We start from the raw sequence: 15,775 nt of genomic DNA, 5'->3' as shown, positions 1-15,775 counted from the left end.
GTGCAAGGTTCAAGGTTGGCAATAAAGATTTTGCATTTGCTTCATATTAATGTTTTTTAATGATTACAAATATGTAAAATGTTTAGGTACAGCATATTTGGGTAATGCTGAATAGATCATATTCAAGGTTCAAGGTTTCTTTATTTGTAGCTAAGAGTAAACAAAAATACAGATTTATAAGATGTTAAAACAAATACATAAAAAAGCATCAACTAGTGTTAAAATAGTATCAGCGTATGATGTTTAGGTAACAGCTACAAAAAATGTGTAATGATAAACAGGTTAGATTCCAGGCTCAAGGTTTAAGGTTTAAGGTTTAAGGTTTAAGGTTTCTTTATTTGTATCAGAGGGTAAATTTGTTTTTCAGTCAAGAAATCCAGCAATTTAAAACAGGATATCACAACAATACAGATTTAAAAGACGTGAAAACAAATACATAAAACATCATCATCTAGCATTAAAATAGTATCAAAGCATCATATTTTGGTAATGCTGAACAGGTTATATTCAAGGCTCAAGGTTCAAGGTTTGAGGTTGGCAATGAAGATTTGCATTTGCTTCATATTATTGTTTTGTATTATTATAATATGCAAAATGTTTAGGTACAGCATATTTGGGTAATAATGAATATATCATATTCAAGGTTCAAGGTTCAAGGTTTGAGGTTTCTTTATTTGTATCGGAGGGTAAATGTGTTGTTCAGACTGGAAATCCAGAAATCCAAAACAAGAAACCACAACAACATAAACTTAAAAGACATTCAAACAAATATATTTTTTTAAAAAAACGTATCATTTGTATTTAAATTGAATCAAAGTCTCGTATTTGGGTTATGCTAAACAGATTAATATTTAGGTAATGCTAAACATTTGAATAAATAGTTTAGGTGTCAAAACCACATATTTATACGGGGAGGGGACAACAGTATTAGTTTATTGCATCAGAATGATAAAATCTTTTTTAAAAGCTGAATATATTTAGTAATAGTGAATATCACCCAGTTTCATCTAACCTAATGAAATGAGAATAATCAGCATTCTCAGCATTAAAGATTAAATGATGCAGTCTACAATAACCACCTAATAATAATAATAAATAATAATTATGTTCCTATATGATTAATTGAATTCTACGACAAACTAGATATTTTCACTTTCCAGAGGAAAGAAAGAGTTTGATTGAATCTGAAGGAAAACAACCTGATTTATTGTTTCTCATTTAGATAAACGAGGTCTGGTGCAGAATTAGGGATTCAATAATGTGAAATTTAATTAAGTTAAATTTCTGAGCTGGAAATCTGAGACAGATTTACTGCGTCTTTTAATGAAATCAGGTGATTCTAACACGTCTTTTATTTTAGTCACAACCAGGTTTTGTGTTCGGAAACGAGACATTTTGGGAGCTTTGGGTTAACTTAGTTCCCCTGTTACATAAGTGGGATGAGCTGCTTTGAGACAGAAAAGCAGTGAAGACAAACTCTGACAGATTCGTTGTGGAGGTCAAAGTTGTTGAGAAAAGTTTGCAGCCGACGAGAGAACAAAGAACACGTTGAGCTTTTATAAAAGAAGAACAAATGAATAGTTTGTGTATGCCGAGTCTTATAGAAAACAACATCCTTATGAAAGAAGAATTTATTCATTCCTTAATTGTTGAATAACAGCATGCACTTTTCATTATTTACATTTCACACCTTCCTCTGACGACGCCGGCTTATATAATGAGAATAAAAATGATATGAAAAGGGGAAAAGTTCATAATGCAGCAGTGAACGCAGCGTGGAGGACTCGTATCTGTCTGAATGTGAAGAAATTGTCATGCTGCGGAGGGAAAAAGAAAAAAGTGTGTTGGCCTGAGAGTAACAGAGAGAGACACACAGACACGACTGTCTTCAACAAAGACATGAGGACACATTCTCTGCTGTATTATAATGATCATCGGAGCAAATACGGACAGACGAGTTTAAGAACGTACCCTTGAAATAGTGAGAGCTCGTAAACAAGTGATGGTGCTGAGCATTAATAATGAGAAAAAACAATAATTGACGTCTTTTTAAACAATGTCTTTGCAAAAGTCAACTTTATTGACCTGCAGTGAGGCCCCTGCAGTTTTCAAATATATAAAAATCCACATCCTTTTTTAATATTCGAAAAATAACTGTTCTAAAGATCGTTTCTTATGTAAAGATGTTGGCTGAAAACAATAAAGTATTTATCAGCACATTAAGAGTCTAAGCTGGTTTTAGATGCTTTTATTTTAGCTGTTTACTGCAACAACTAAAACACGTTATTTTTGTTTATTAATGAAACAGAGGCAGCGTTTAACCCTCGAAATGTCCCACACAAACCTAATTTTTAAACCAGCAAAGTGATGGAGTTCCCTCACAACACACAGCTTTAATGTAGACCTTCATATGTGACTTAACTGATCAGATTTCACACAAATAAGCAAATATTTTTTCATTTTATTTTAGTTTTCAACAGAAAGATCTTTTCAGATTTTGCTCAGAAGTGTCGGAGGTGATATTCTGGACATGAACCATCCCAGAAAAGGTCATAAATATTGTATTTTGCACAGATTTCATAATATTGTCTTTGCACATCATGATGATTCTACGTGAATATTCATTTATTGTAAATTATATCTGCTCGAATGTGCATCACTGAGGCCTATTTTTATACTTTTTGCATGGAGTGCATTGCTGTTGTTTTTATTTTGTGTTTTTATGTGCTTAGGGGATGTCTTTTATGTCTTTTATGGTGACACTGAAGGCAAATTTTCACATTTGTGGACAACAGAGTTTTCATAAATTCATAAAAATCTTATATTAAAAGTCAAAAACCCCGTCATGATCAGGCCTTAAAGACGTGTTGGTCCCAGCCTGTTCACAAAGACCTTTAAACGTGTTGCATAATCTCAAAAAAAAGAGCCACAATTCAGGCGATAAATAGGACTTAAAGGTGCAAATGACATAAATCATGTCCTTCTTCATGTCCTCTATGAGACAGCTCCTCTCAGTCGTTTTTTCCTCACCCGCCTGTCCCTGCCTCCCTCTCTCTCTCCCTCTCTGAGCCCTGTCCTCAGATGGCTTTTGGCCTACTTTCGGCTGCAGAGAGCTCCAGTGTGTGTGAGCCAAATCTCAGCATGGATTTACAGGCAGAGCGAGTGAGCGATGGAGGGATAGAGAGAGCGAGAGACAGAGCGATGAGTGAAAAAAAAAAAAAAAAATCATGTCAAATGAGATCGAGATTCGGCTCCGTGCTGTTGGTACACTCTCTCTGCATATCTCTTCCAACAATCACATTTTATTTTTTTGTACAGATGTGATCTTTGTGACAGCTGTTTGCATGTTAAAATCATTATCTTGGTCAATAATAATCAAAACTGTTGGTAAAAACACACGATTTGATGTTTATCTGCATCTTTAGTTGATGTGAAACTTATTGAAATTGAGAAAACACAGTTTATCTGCGTCACAGCTCCTTAAAATGTGTGACTGCAGCTAATTTCAGAAGTCTGCATCGATACGTCCTATTAAAAAAACCGTGGTGTTTTCTCCGGCTTTAAATAACCACAGCCTACTGTTTGTTTTCTAAAAATCAGAGAGCTCCATGGCGACCACACACCGAGGCAGCTCACGAGATAAGATGAAGTCATGTCGAGGTGAGAGGGAAATCAAAAGGGTTTGGAAACAAAGAGACAGAAACGTACCGTGTGTGTGTGTGTGTGTGTGTGTGTGTGTGTGTGTGTGTGTGTGTGTGTGTTTTCACTTCACTCCAAACTGAGCTGAAGTCACAACATATAATAAATATAATCTATATAAGTCTATATTAGTCCTTGATTTCTTTCAAAAACATGTGCAGAAGTCAACAACAACAAAAAAAGACACAACACAAAAGTCAGCATGAAATTAAGAAAATACCCCAGAAATTAGTCAAAAGAAAATAAAAGACATTAAAACCACAAACAAACAAGACCTGAAAAGGTGCATAAAAAATTATAATGACTGAGTATCAGAATATAGTTTTTCTGTCTTTCTTCTTTTTTTCCCTTGATTTTTATTTTCTAAATATCCCTCAACATTTCTTACCAAGTTACTTATTCCCTTTCTTCTTATGTCTCTGAGATAATTTGCTCAAAGGTTAAAATACTTGTAAAAGGAATCTGAAAGCAGCACAAGCAAAGCGACGTCACTCCAGGTTTCAAAGTGCTTCTCAGGATATTTTTGGATTATTACTTCATTCTTGTATTTTTTTGTTTTTTGTGGGGAGGCATCAGTTTACAAAAATGAATCCACTGACGACCTGATAAACCTCAGCAAACACACACTTACGTTAATAATAAAGAGTGAAAAAAAGGCACTAGAAAATGCATTGGGATCTATTTCTTATCATCTTTTTTTAGGTAAAAACTACAAATAATTTCACAAAACAAGATGACAAATAACCCCCTCTGTATCTGCAGTTTACAGCTGTATTTGAACAAAAGATCCTTCATGCTTCAGCCTAAATGCATATTGATGTGAATGTCATTTAAGAATAAAAGTCAATTATGTCCATCTGAAATTACCACATTAACAAGATTTCAGGACAATTTTCTTCATTTTACATTTTTTTTTAAAACAAACCCAGATCTCATGCTGCTGTCTGTAAGTTACCAAGCACTCAAACATTCAGTGTCCTGTTTTGTCTAAATCAAATGAGGGTGTTTATTTCCCGTTTAGGCTCAGGGGTGAGGGCAGTGACACTGGAAATGAATTGGGAGGGAAAGAAAAGGAAAAAGGCACATAAATATGTTAATTATTTGCAATTAAGTGTACAAAAAAGAGTCCCTAAATTAAATAAAAGACTGAATTAATAAACACAAAGATTTGACCACCCTCCCTCCAAAACAGGAGTAAAGATCACAGATTGCAGCGTGCTTCGACTAGTTTCTTTAGTCTGCAATCTGACACACAGCACACACTCTGCCACGCTGACACACCGGCTGCAGCTTTGGCTTCTTCAGTGCTTAAATGCTGCGTGCTCCTGATCAGCAGATTCAGCACAGGTGTGCTCGATCACCGTGTGCACGGTGAGGAGGGGAGGTGGCACCTGGAAAAGCACACAGAGAGAAAACACAGGAAACCGGCACGAAAGAAAGGCACACACCTCTTTACCCGAAACACTAACAGAAATAAAGTGTTAAGTTTACTTGGGAGGGTTTTAAAATTAATTGCTGTAAAAATATGGCAAATTCTTACACAGTTTTTTTTTTAATGCAGTAAAACACTGTAAATCTTTGTGCTTTTTGGAGCCAGAACCTCATACTCTACTGCAGGATGCTGTAATGTTACGGAGATAGTTTTTTTTAGTGAAATTGTTGCAAAAATACTGCAAAATTCTCAGTTATGTACAGCTTTTCCAAAAAACAAAACAGTAAATCACCGTAAATCTTGACGCTTTTTGGAGCCAATATTATACTGTAAGCCCAAAGACTGTCACACTCTATTGTAAAATAGTGTAATAAATTTAAGGGTGGTATAATATCGAAGCAATTTATGGTTGAATGCTGGCAACTACAGCTGCCAGTAGTTTACTGTAATCTTATGTGAACATTTATTTCTGTGAAATTGCTGTAAAAATAGTAGTAATGTAAAGTTTTTCCAAAATATAGCAAAATGACGTACATCTTGATGCTTTTTTGAGCCATTATTACCCCGTAAACCTCACATGCCACTGTAGAATACTGCAATAAAATCAGCAGTTATATACTGTTGAAGTAATTTACGGTAGTGACTTTGTAAAATAACTGTAGGATGCTGGCAACTACAGCTGCCACTAGTTTACTTTAATTTTACAGGAAAATTTACTGCAGAGTGGTAGTGAATGGAGTGATACTTTTCTCTGTTGCATTTACGTTTACCCATTAAATACGTCCATATAACAAAATGTACTGCAGATATATGATGCTGCAGAGAAAACAGCTCTGATGGAATATGAGAAAACCTTGTTTTTGCAACAGAGAGCATCTCAACAACAATGAATTTACATAAAATGCTGATAAATCTTTGGAAAAACACAATCTAAGCTCTGAGTTTTTTCAGCAGGCCTACTCCAATGCCTGTAATGCAACACAGCTTTAACACGTATGCTCTGAAATAGGCGTACGGCATTTTAACAGTCAGAAAATCTAACTTTGATGCCGTTTCTAACCCTCTCTCTGCATAAACCCGACAGTACTTTGCTTGTTTTACTGTCGTTATCACTTTATCCAATGTAAAACCAAAAGCCGCTTTTAACAAGTCCAGGCGAGAACTCTTGGGGTGTCGAAATTCATTCTCGGAAATGTGGTGAATCACTGAGGCAGGTTGAGGTTTAATGGAGGCCGTAAAAAGTACTTTTGGAATGAAAGTCATTGATCGATTATTTGCAGCATCTGAGAAAACGTGAGGGGGGATGTTAGCATAGAGACATGATGTTTGATAATGTCAACATCATGAGTATCTTTAATGCTAATATTAAAGTGCCAGCAAGGAGTCAGAATAGTGTAAATATTACTAAATCATGCAATACCCTTATAAATGTCATAAAGTTTAATGTGAAGCCTTTACCACTCAAAGCTAACATGTTAGCATGAAGCAGCATTTCCCACAATAGTGTACCCTAAAATCTTAGCATGTAATACACCAGCACTATCACTTTTTAATGATGTTAACATGCTTAAATGTTAGCATTGAGCCTTCCATTACTTAGCACCACGCGTGCTAAAGTGCTACCACCAATATAATTTAGCACACTGTTGGCTAAACTTTTGTTTTAGCACGGAGTGTACATTCACTCCGAAATTGTGCATGCTAAAGTTTTAGCATGGGATGTACATTAACAGAATAGACTAATGTATGCTAAAGTGTTAGCATGGAGTTTACATTCACATAGAAAAGAGTGAGCTAAAGTGTTAGCATTGAGAGTACATTCACATTGAATAGGCTAATGTATGCTAGTGTTAGCACTGAGTCTACATTCACACAGAACAGAGTGCGCTAAAGTGTTAGCAGGGAGTGTACATTCACATAAAGATGTGTGCCGTAAAGTGTTAGCATAAAGAGTACATTCCCATAGAATAGGTTAATGTAGCATATGCTAAAATGTTAGCATGGAGTGTAAATTCACATTGAAAAAGCTAATGTATGCTAAAGTGTTAGCATGGAGAGTGCATTCATATAGAGAAGGCTAATGTATGCTAAAGTTTGAGCATGGACAGTACATTTACATAGAATTAAGTATACTAAAGTGTTAGCATGGCGAGTACATTAACATAGATTAGTGTATGCTAAAGTGTTACCATGGAGTGTACATTCACATTAAATACGCTAATGTATGCTAAAGTGTTAGCATTGAGCGTACATTTACACAGAATAGAGTGCCCTAAAGTGTTAGCATTGTGTGTACATTCACACAGAATAGAGTGTGCTAAAGTGTTAGCATGAAGTGTAAATTCACAAAGAAAAGTGTATGCTAAAGTTTAAGCATGTCAAGTACATCCACATTGAAAAGGCTAATGTAGCTTATGCTAAAACGTTAGCATGTAGAGTACATTCACTTTGAAAAGGCTAATGTAGCTTATGCTAAAAAGTTAGCATGTAGAGTACATTCACTTTGAAAAGGCCAATATAGAATATGCTAAAGTGTTAGCATGGAGAGTACATTCGTATAGAACAGGCTAGTTTATGCTAGAGTGTTAGCTTGGAGTGTAATTTCACACAGAATAGGCTAATGTATGCTAAAGTGTTAGCATGGAGAGTACACTTACATAGAATTAAGTAAGTAGCATAAACCTTGGAATCACTTAGCATAGTGAATAAGTGCTAAAAGATGGCAAATACTAACATTTACTCAGGATTATACAGTGTTACTTGTACAGTATTTCTTGAAATAATACAAAAAGATGACATTTAAAAAATATATATATTTTTATTGGCATCAAATACTTTTTTATTACAAATAAGACATTTAAGTGACCATGGAAAGCATCCTAGTATCTCAGTAATGTGTGTGTGTGCGGGCAGTTTGCTTCATAGCCGTCTCATGTTCACGGACCGCTCCCCGACATGTCCTGACCTGGTCTGTAAGAGACGGAAAGACAAAGCAATTCAACATCCGTCTCAGAGCGTGCAGCACATACAGCATGTCCAAAACATCACACATGTATGAATATCTGCATACCTGAAATAAAATGAATATTTGCAATTAAATATTTACCATATATACGTAGGTCTAATTACTATGAAAAACATTATTAAGTATATATTATAACACATTTAACAAACATACACAAATGTATACATCCAATATCAGATCAAACTGGACTGCGAGCACGAAGCTGCTGGGAACTTGCTTGTCAACTGTTTATTAATGTCTTTATTTTGGTCCATTTTCTGTCCGACGTCTTTGTGGTCTGGATGTTGTAATATGTCTTGGCAGCTCTGCGGAAACAAAAATCACTCCAAAAGATTAAATCTCGCTGAAACAGACTGAACTTAAATAAAGGTATAAAAATACCTCAAAAGATAAGATATAAAACATGTCAGATGACATGTCTGTTTTGAAAAATTCCCACAACTCATTCAGAGCTTCTATTAATAAGCGTGACGGATGAAAGAATTGACAATCATGTGGAATGACAGCATCCAGGCTTTATTTAGACACGAGTGTAAGACGTCTCTATTTCGGCGGCAGGCCTCTGAAGAGAACACTGGGCTAACTGTAGCGCTCTCACGTCACTGCTATATTTATTACAAAAGCATAAACTGTATTATTACACATTATTTTAAACATCTTGACATTATAAAGCAAACAACCGCCAACACAAAATGGAATTAAATTGCAGAAGAAAACATGAAATTTCTCTAAATCTTCTAACCTCAAATAAATCAAATCACATACGTTACTCTGCGTGATCCGACACAATAAAAGGATATAGATTCATTTCATGCACTTCTTCATAGCTGTCACTGCAGCCCTGGATTTATCTGGTCAACACTCATTGTAGACGTTTTTTGTGATTTGACCTGATAAATGAGCAAACCACAAAAATAAAAAAAAAAAAATCACAAAATTGTTCCATATCTTAGTATAACAATGGTGACATAAACTTGAGGGTTACATCACCGTATGAATAAAATATGCAGAAAATTTAGCATCATTGAGCTGAACAAGGTCAAATGATCAACTAGATGATAATACACAGTCAAAGCTGATGAAATAAACGTATTTGAACTTGAATCATAAACTTTGACAACATATTGAAAAGTTGAAGAGAGACGAAGGTTACAAATCAACACAAAAACAGCCCTTGAGTGAAATTTGATGGAGGGTAAATTGGTCTCAGATGTCAATATTGCACAGTATGCTGTTTAGTAGTATGCAGCATATGCACGTGATGTATTTAGTATTGTAGTTTTCCTTTTAAAGATACTGTGCATGTTTGCTTGTATAAGAGACAATCGTACCTACAGCTAAACACTATTTATCGTGTTGCATTTGTTCCGATTACAAAATAGTCAAATTAAAAGCTAACTGAAGTAGAGTAGAGCAACAATTTTCATTTTCTGTTAATCGCTTTGTTTATAAAATTACCAAAAATTGCAAAAATGTGTGTGATGACGTCAAAAGCCTTGTTTTGTCTGACCAACGTTCCAAAACCCCAAAAATATTCGGTTTACTATCACGTATGACGAAAAAAAGCATCAGATTCTCACATATGAGCAGCTGGATGCAGAACATGTTGAATAAAAAAAAACTGAATTGAATTTTGCTTTATGAATGATTGATACCTCAAAAAAAGTTGCAAATGTTTTTTTGTTAACCGACCAATCGATTAATCCACTTATTGCTGCAGTCGTAGATAAAGATTCAGACAAAAAAATTAGAAAAATTTATAGAATTTGAAAAAAAAGAAGTAATTTCCATACTGCGAAGATTCGTATTTGGTTGTATGTCGTGGTACACGTGTACATATGTATGTTTAATATACATGAATATGTGTGTATGTGTAAAGTCAGTGGGACATATATATATATATATATATATGTATGTATGTATATGTGTGTGCATGTTTGGATGTCTGTAAGTGTGTGTGTGTAAATATTTAAGTACGTGTATATATGTTAGGGATGCAGATCATGAATTAACATGATTCCTGATTATTTGAGGAAACGACACGTTTAAACTTCCTCCTGCTTCTTTTCGAACATGTAAGATGTCATTTCTCGTTGCTTATTTGTAGTATAGGTCATCATCCAATGTTGTTATTGCCATTTTGTTTAATTTTTTATCTTTTTCTGTTTGTTCGTTCAAAATAAATAAATATCTATATGATCAAACAGGTATGTAAATGTTTCAACATCGTCCTTAAGAACTCAGTCTGAGTCTCGAGCTGTGTGGGATTTGTTCGTGCTATAATATCTCGTCCTGATCCAGCTGCTGTGTGACATGCCCGTCATCATCATCATCATCATCAAACAGATTACAGACGCAGCCCTCCAAAAACTTGCCAGCTCGGTTGAAGAAAAAAGGATGAGAAACCAAAACCTGCAAATCAAATCTGCGTCTGCAGACACAATAGCTGATCACATCTGCACAGCTTCCTGGTATCAAGGCTGCTGAGGCAGAAAATTATCCTAAATGTTAACCGCAGCCAGCGTGCTTAAGCTATTTTTCCTTCAAACATCCAACAAAAAAAAGCAGCTTTTGGGTTGACGTGGCAGCAAAGTGTTAAATGTTGATTCATCAGGGGGATTTCCAGCCTGTCTCTCAATCCAACAGGATCCGCAGCGGGACAAACACTGACACGGCCTCGACCTCCACGCAGCGCTACCTGGCCTTCTATCAGGTGGAGACAAAGGCAACACTTTCAAATACGTGTGTGTGTGAGAGTGTGTGAGTGTGTGTGTGTGTGTGTGAGTGAGTGTGTGTGAGTGCTGACACATTGTTGGTGACATCAGTCTCTCAGATTAATGAGGTTAGTGTGTAGTCTGGTTAATCTGCTGGTGTGATGTGGCTGTGCGCACAATTCCTGATCTTCTTTAAAACTGGCCTTAGCCTTAGTCAGGACACACACACACACACACACACACACACACACACACACACACACACTCACACACACAAACAGATACAGACGAGTCATGCTGAAATCGTACTCGTTCGCCCGACCAGCACTGTTAAAACCGTCCAGATTTTAGACAAAACTTTGGCAGCTGAAACACAGAAAGTGAAAAAACCAACAAGCAAAAACAATAAAAGCGATGGATCTGCCCCAAATCCTAAATCTTTTCAAGTCAGCCAAGCTACAGAACTGAGAAGCTGCCTCAGAAATTTCAAATATGTGGCGAGTAAATACGCCCCAGGTGTACCGATGGCTTTTCGGTGCCATAGTAATGGGCATTAACCAGCGCGGGAGGGCCCACGTGGAGCTGCGACGCCATCTTGTTCCAGCGACAGCCTGGAAGGATGGGTAGTGAACCCCTCCGCAGTGGGAAGAACTGCTAAACACACACACACACACACACACACACACACAGACATTACAGACATGCTGACAGATACTGTAGGCAGCACACACACACACACACACACACACACACACACACACACACATGCGCGCTGACCAGCTCCGATTATTGATGAGTGTGCTTCACCCGCCTGCAGCTGAGCCGAGGCGGCGTGTTGAAGGGAGTGGCAGGAAAAACTGCAGAATGGTGACTGTAAACTCAACACGGAGAGAAACCACAAAGAGACGCCTCGGCTCGTCGCCAGCCGGCCGTCGCCACGTTCGACGGTTTTTTGTCAACGTGGCAATCGATCGCCGCGATCGATAATTTGATTCTTACCCAAACGGGCTTTCTTGAGGCGCTTTGGGCGTCACCCTGCAGCAACTCATCCAACACACCCTTCACATGAACTATCACGCACTCAAACTCCCTCTATGACCAGATCATCGACTTCCAGCGCTCCACCTTAAAAAAAGTCCACCTTAAAGAGGACTGTAATCAATCATCAGTGCCTGTTTTTGGAATCAACCTTTGTGGGAATAGCGGATATTTTTAGCCACAAAGCTGCCTTTAGACCTCAGTGGGAACTGTAAACGGGTGAATCTGTCACCTCTTGGTGCAGGATCACAGAGTCGCAGGTGTCATCACCTGCTGCGGGTTAAGACAAACCAATCAATGCTTAAATCTGTCCGAAATGTGAGATCAGGCCAAAACTCAGCACAGTTTCTCCAGATGCAAACATCACATCATGTCACGAGTCGACGACGTCGATCGGGAGTTTATCTTTTCGGTGAAATCATTCAATCAACATTTGGGGCGATGAAGCAGCTGTCTGCCCGTCTCTCTGTCTACCCTCCACATCTGCCTCGGCCACGGGGACACAGTGTACAGACAGTCTGCGGAGCAGCCGAACAATGGAGCCTGCAGACCCTTTTTCGAGCTTACCGGCTAGACACTTACTCGCTCCAGGTCAGTGTTTGTCCACCGAACTGAACAAATAAAAAACGATTTTGTGGCGGAGAGACGGTAGGAGAAGACCGAGACGAGGCTGACAGGGACGTTACATAAGAGCATTGCTAGAGCAGCAGATTAGCAGCGCAAAGGGGGTTCAAGTTAAAATCCATACTAAGGATGGAAGCTTCTCCGGGTTCGATCTCGGCTGATAAATTAAAACACAATGAAGCGTCTTTTGCATCACTTGAGTGCGACAAAATAAACGGTGCTGATGGAGAGAAAATGACTTATAAAGACCAAGAGTAACGTCAAAAACAGCTAAACAAACAAAGCTTCAGGGCCTCGTTGATTTGAGACGACAGGCTCAATCTGTGCGCACAATCTTTGAATTTCAGCATGTGTGAGTATAAATATGTAATGATGACATTTCTAGCATCATGAACAACACCAACCCCCAAATATGTTTTCCATATGCATCTCTGTCAAGCCGACAGCAGCACAACTCATGTCTTACACCCAATATCCACTTCCTAAATTCTTCGATCCACAAGTGCACCGAGTTCAAAATGAAGGGAAGCGTCCGTGAAAACGAGTTATCGTCAATATTCACGGCACGCCCCGTTAATACCAGATATTAGCCACGGTGTGATGAGCGTCAGTCAAGTATCGAAACTCTCTGTTAAATCTTGTGAGAGGAATGTCTGCAAGGCACAAGGAGAGGACGCCGTGGTGAACCTGAACAACAAATGGGGAAAAAAAGAAAAGAATCTCGAATGAAAACGTGCCCCAAAGAGCCGCCATGAGCTGCTTCGCTCAAAGTTGATTCATCAGTTCAAAGTTGTTACTATGGACGACAAAGTGAGCTGCCACTCCGGCTGCAGCTAAATCAAACAGCATTCAAGAAGCACTTCACATGTGAATCACGGTGGCGGTGTCGTCGTCTGGCGGCAAAAGGCGCCGCTGCTGATTATTCACGCTGGACATTGCTGGTTGACCCCCCCTCCCGTGAGCCTGTTCCTGCTGCCACCTTCACATGTGTGTTAGCATGAGCGAGTGAGCTCTGACATCGCCGAGGGTTCACTGAGGTCAAGCACATAATGTACAGAGCTGTCATGGTCACGCTCTCAACATTAGTCTGTGCTGCTCTCAAGTCAGAAAGGTACACACACACACACACTCACACACACACACACACACACACACACGCACGCACACAGGCTGGCTGCAGAAACAAAGAGCCATCACGCCGACAGATGCGTCTTCACAGTTTCCACTTGTGCATGAAGCTATCACAGCAGCATTACCACTGTCTCGCATTAGCTTCTGATGCTAACCAGCTGTTTAGATGTTGTTTTTTTTAACCAGCATTATTAATTGTTGTCAGCCAGCAGCTCTGGATGCAGATAATCAATGGCACTGCAATCAATTCCCTTTGCAGATGCTTTTTAAAGGCACCTGTGCTACCTGCGTGCTACATAATTAGCCTAGATGCTGACAGCTGCAGGAATTCAGCAGTTACCAGAAACTATTTAAAACATTATTATTTAAAACAGCGTTTAGAGCGTGCAGCGTCAAACGGATTCACTGTAAAACAGAGTAAAAAACATTCGTCTGCATCAAAATGCTACATTAGCTTAGCTCATATGTGAGCAAACAAGTGGCATCACTTAAAGGTCGGCGTCGCAGACCGGCTGATATTTGATGGTTAAATTTAGGTTAGCACTCAATGTCAATGTTTGAGACTGATACAGCGAGGGCTCTGCTGCTAAAAGGTGATTATTTCCTGTCGTACATCAAGATGCCTTAGCTCATCCTGCCTTAACTTTGTCACGTGACTCTTAAAACAGCATTCGTGCCACCACATCCTCATCCTCCTAACCCCAGAGGATCCACCGCTAAAAACCAGACCATCTCCTTCATCTGCATTTCATCGCCTGCGACGGTGCAGCAGACGGAGAGAGGCACAGGTGACAAGCGACATACAGCAGGGTGTGAGCCAAAGTGAAAAGTGTGACATGGCGAGCGTGCGGTGAACGCCTTAGCTCACTGCGCCATGGCCTTCCCTCTCTGATCGCCATTGTTCGAGGCAGCAACGTGTGGGAGATCGCGCTGGCCGTGCATCCCTCTCAGCTCCCGAGAGCCTAACCCGTGGACATGAAAGCACAACGTCACAAGTTAGGGTCTCAGGGACGGAGAGAGGTGCGTCTTCACTCGGGCTCCTCCGCCGCAGCGCAGAGCTGCCTTCAACCTCCCCGGACGCTTTCAAAAGAAATCTCGGAGCAAGAAAGCTTCCAAACTCGTCTCCGAGTCAAATGAGGACTCGAAGCGTCTGAGCATCACACACGGCGAGCTCTGCCGGTCACAGGCACGCAGCTCTGCGCCCGACACACACTCCCAAACTACGTGCATTAATTGAGCATTGCTATCTCCACTGCCCCCATGTTTGCTCGTGAACATACAACAAGTGCAAGCCTCAGCCAGACACAACATTGGCCAGCCTCCCCCCAACTCTCCCTCTCTCTCTCTCTGCTTCTCCCTCGCCCCCTCCCCCACCTCATCTGAACAATACAGCACTTTGAAAAATGCCTCCTGCCATCAGGTACAGAGCCTGCTGCCGTACAGGATGCCTAAAGATCTCCTGCCGTCGCGGGGAAAATCGAAATCAGCCGATGATTGCTAATCATCGCTGCTGACGGCCGAGACAAAAAAAAACAGCCCGGATGCATCGATCACAGCATCGAAATCTGAAGCTGTAGGACCGCACAGCATCAAACAATCCCTCTGACATGATGACTTGCATGCACATCCGACTGTCACATCGGTTAATAAAATCATTCGATGCACGCTCTATCATTTCAAATCCCCGTTCAGCACGGTTTCTAAATCCTCCGGAGAGGCTGCACGGAGAAAAGACGAGCCAGATAACAAAGCTCGGCGGCTCCTTCATGCTACCATGGTGGTCTAAAGCTTAGGAAACAGATGGGTAGCTGAGAGGGAAGTGGAGAGGAAGAGTATTTGTTGGTATCGACTCACCCTCCCCTTCGGATCCAGGATGCCCCCTTTGCCCGTTGTTCTCCTCGCTCGCTTCCTGCTCGGGAGGGGAAAGAGAAAAAGAGACAGAGAGAAAGAGAAAGCTCAGATTTTTTTTTTTACTCGCAGCACGAGATTCCAGTTATGCTCAGGGGAAGGTTTTTTTTTTTTTTTTTTAAAAAAAAGAAAGAAAAAAGCGACACGAGGAAGATGTCGGCTCGTCCGGCGAGCTGCTCAAAGTCAGGCGAAATAAACGGCAAG

General features: G+C 39.6%; 1 long non-coding RNA gene across 4 annotated transcripts in view; it reads right to left on the bottom strand.

Annotated features, from left to right (window-relative positions):
• Positions 1-7,929: 7,929 nt before the first annotated feature.
• LOC121943221 (uncharacterized) overlaps positions 7,930-15,775 on the bottom strand; it is a 137,498-nt gene continuing 129,652 nt past the window's right edge. For all 4 annotated transcript variants that reach the window (XR_015776751.1, XR_015776750.1, XR_015776752.1 and 1 more), the window contains 2 exons: positions 15,518-15,572; positions 7,930-9,046 (listed from right to left, as the gene is read on the bottom strand). This is a non-coding gene — a long non-coding RNA (uncharacterized LOC121943221). The remainder of the gene's footprint in view (positions 9,047-15,517; positions 15,573-15,775) is intronic.

Source organism: Plectropomus leopardus, chromosome 6 (assembly GCF_026936395.1).
Source record: "Plectropomus leopardus strain MGB_pleo_1.0 chromosome 6, ASM2693639v1, whole genome shotgun sequence".
NCBI lineage: Eukaryota > Metazoa > Chordata > Actinopteri > Perciformes > Serranidae > Plectropomus > Plectropomus leopardus.
The sequence above is the reverse complement of the archived record's forward strand: the minus strand, read 5'-3'. Positions and strand labels throughout refer to the sequence as shown.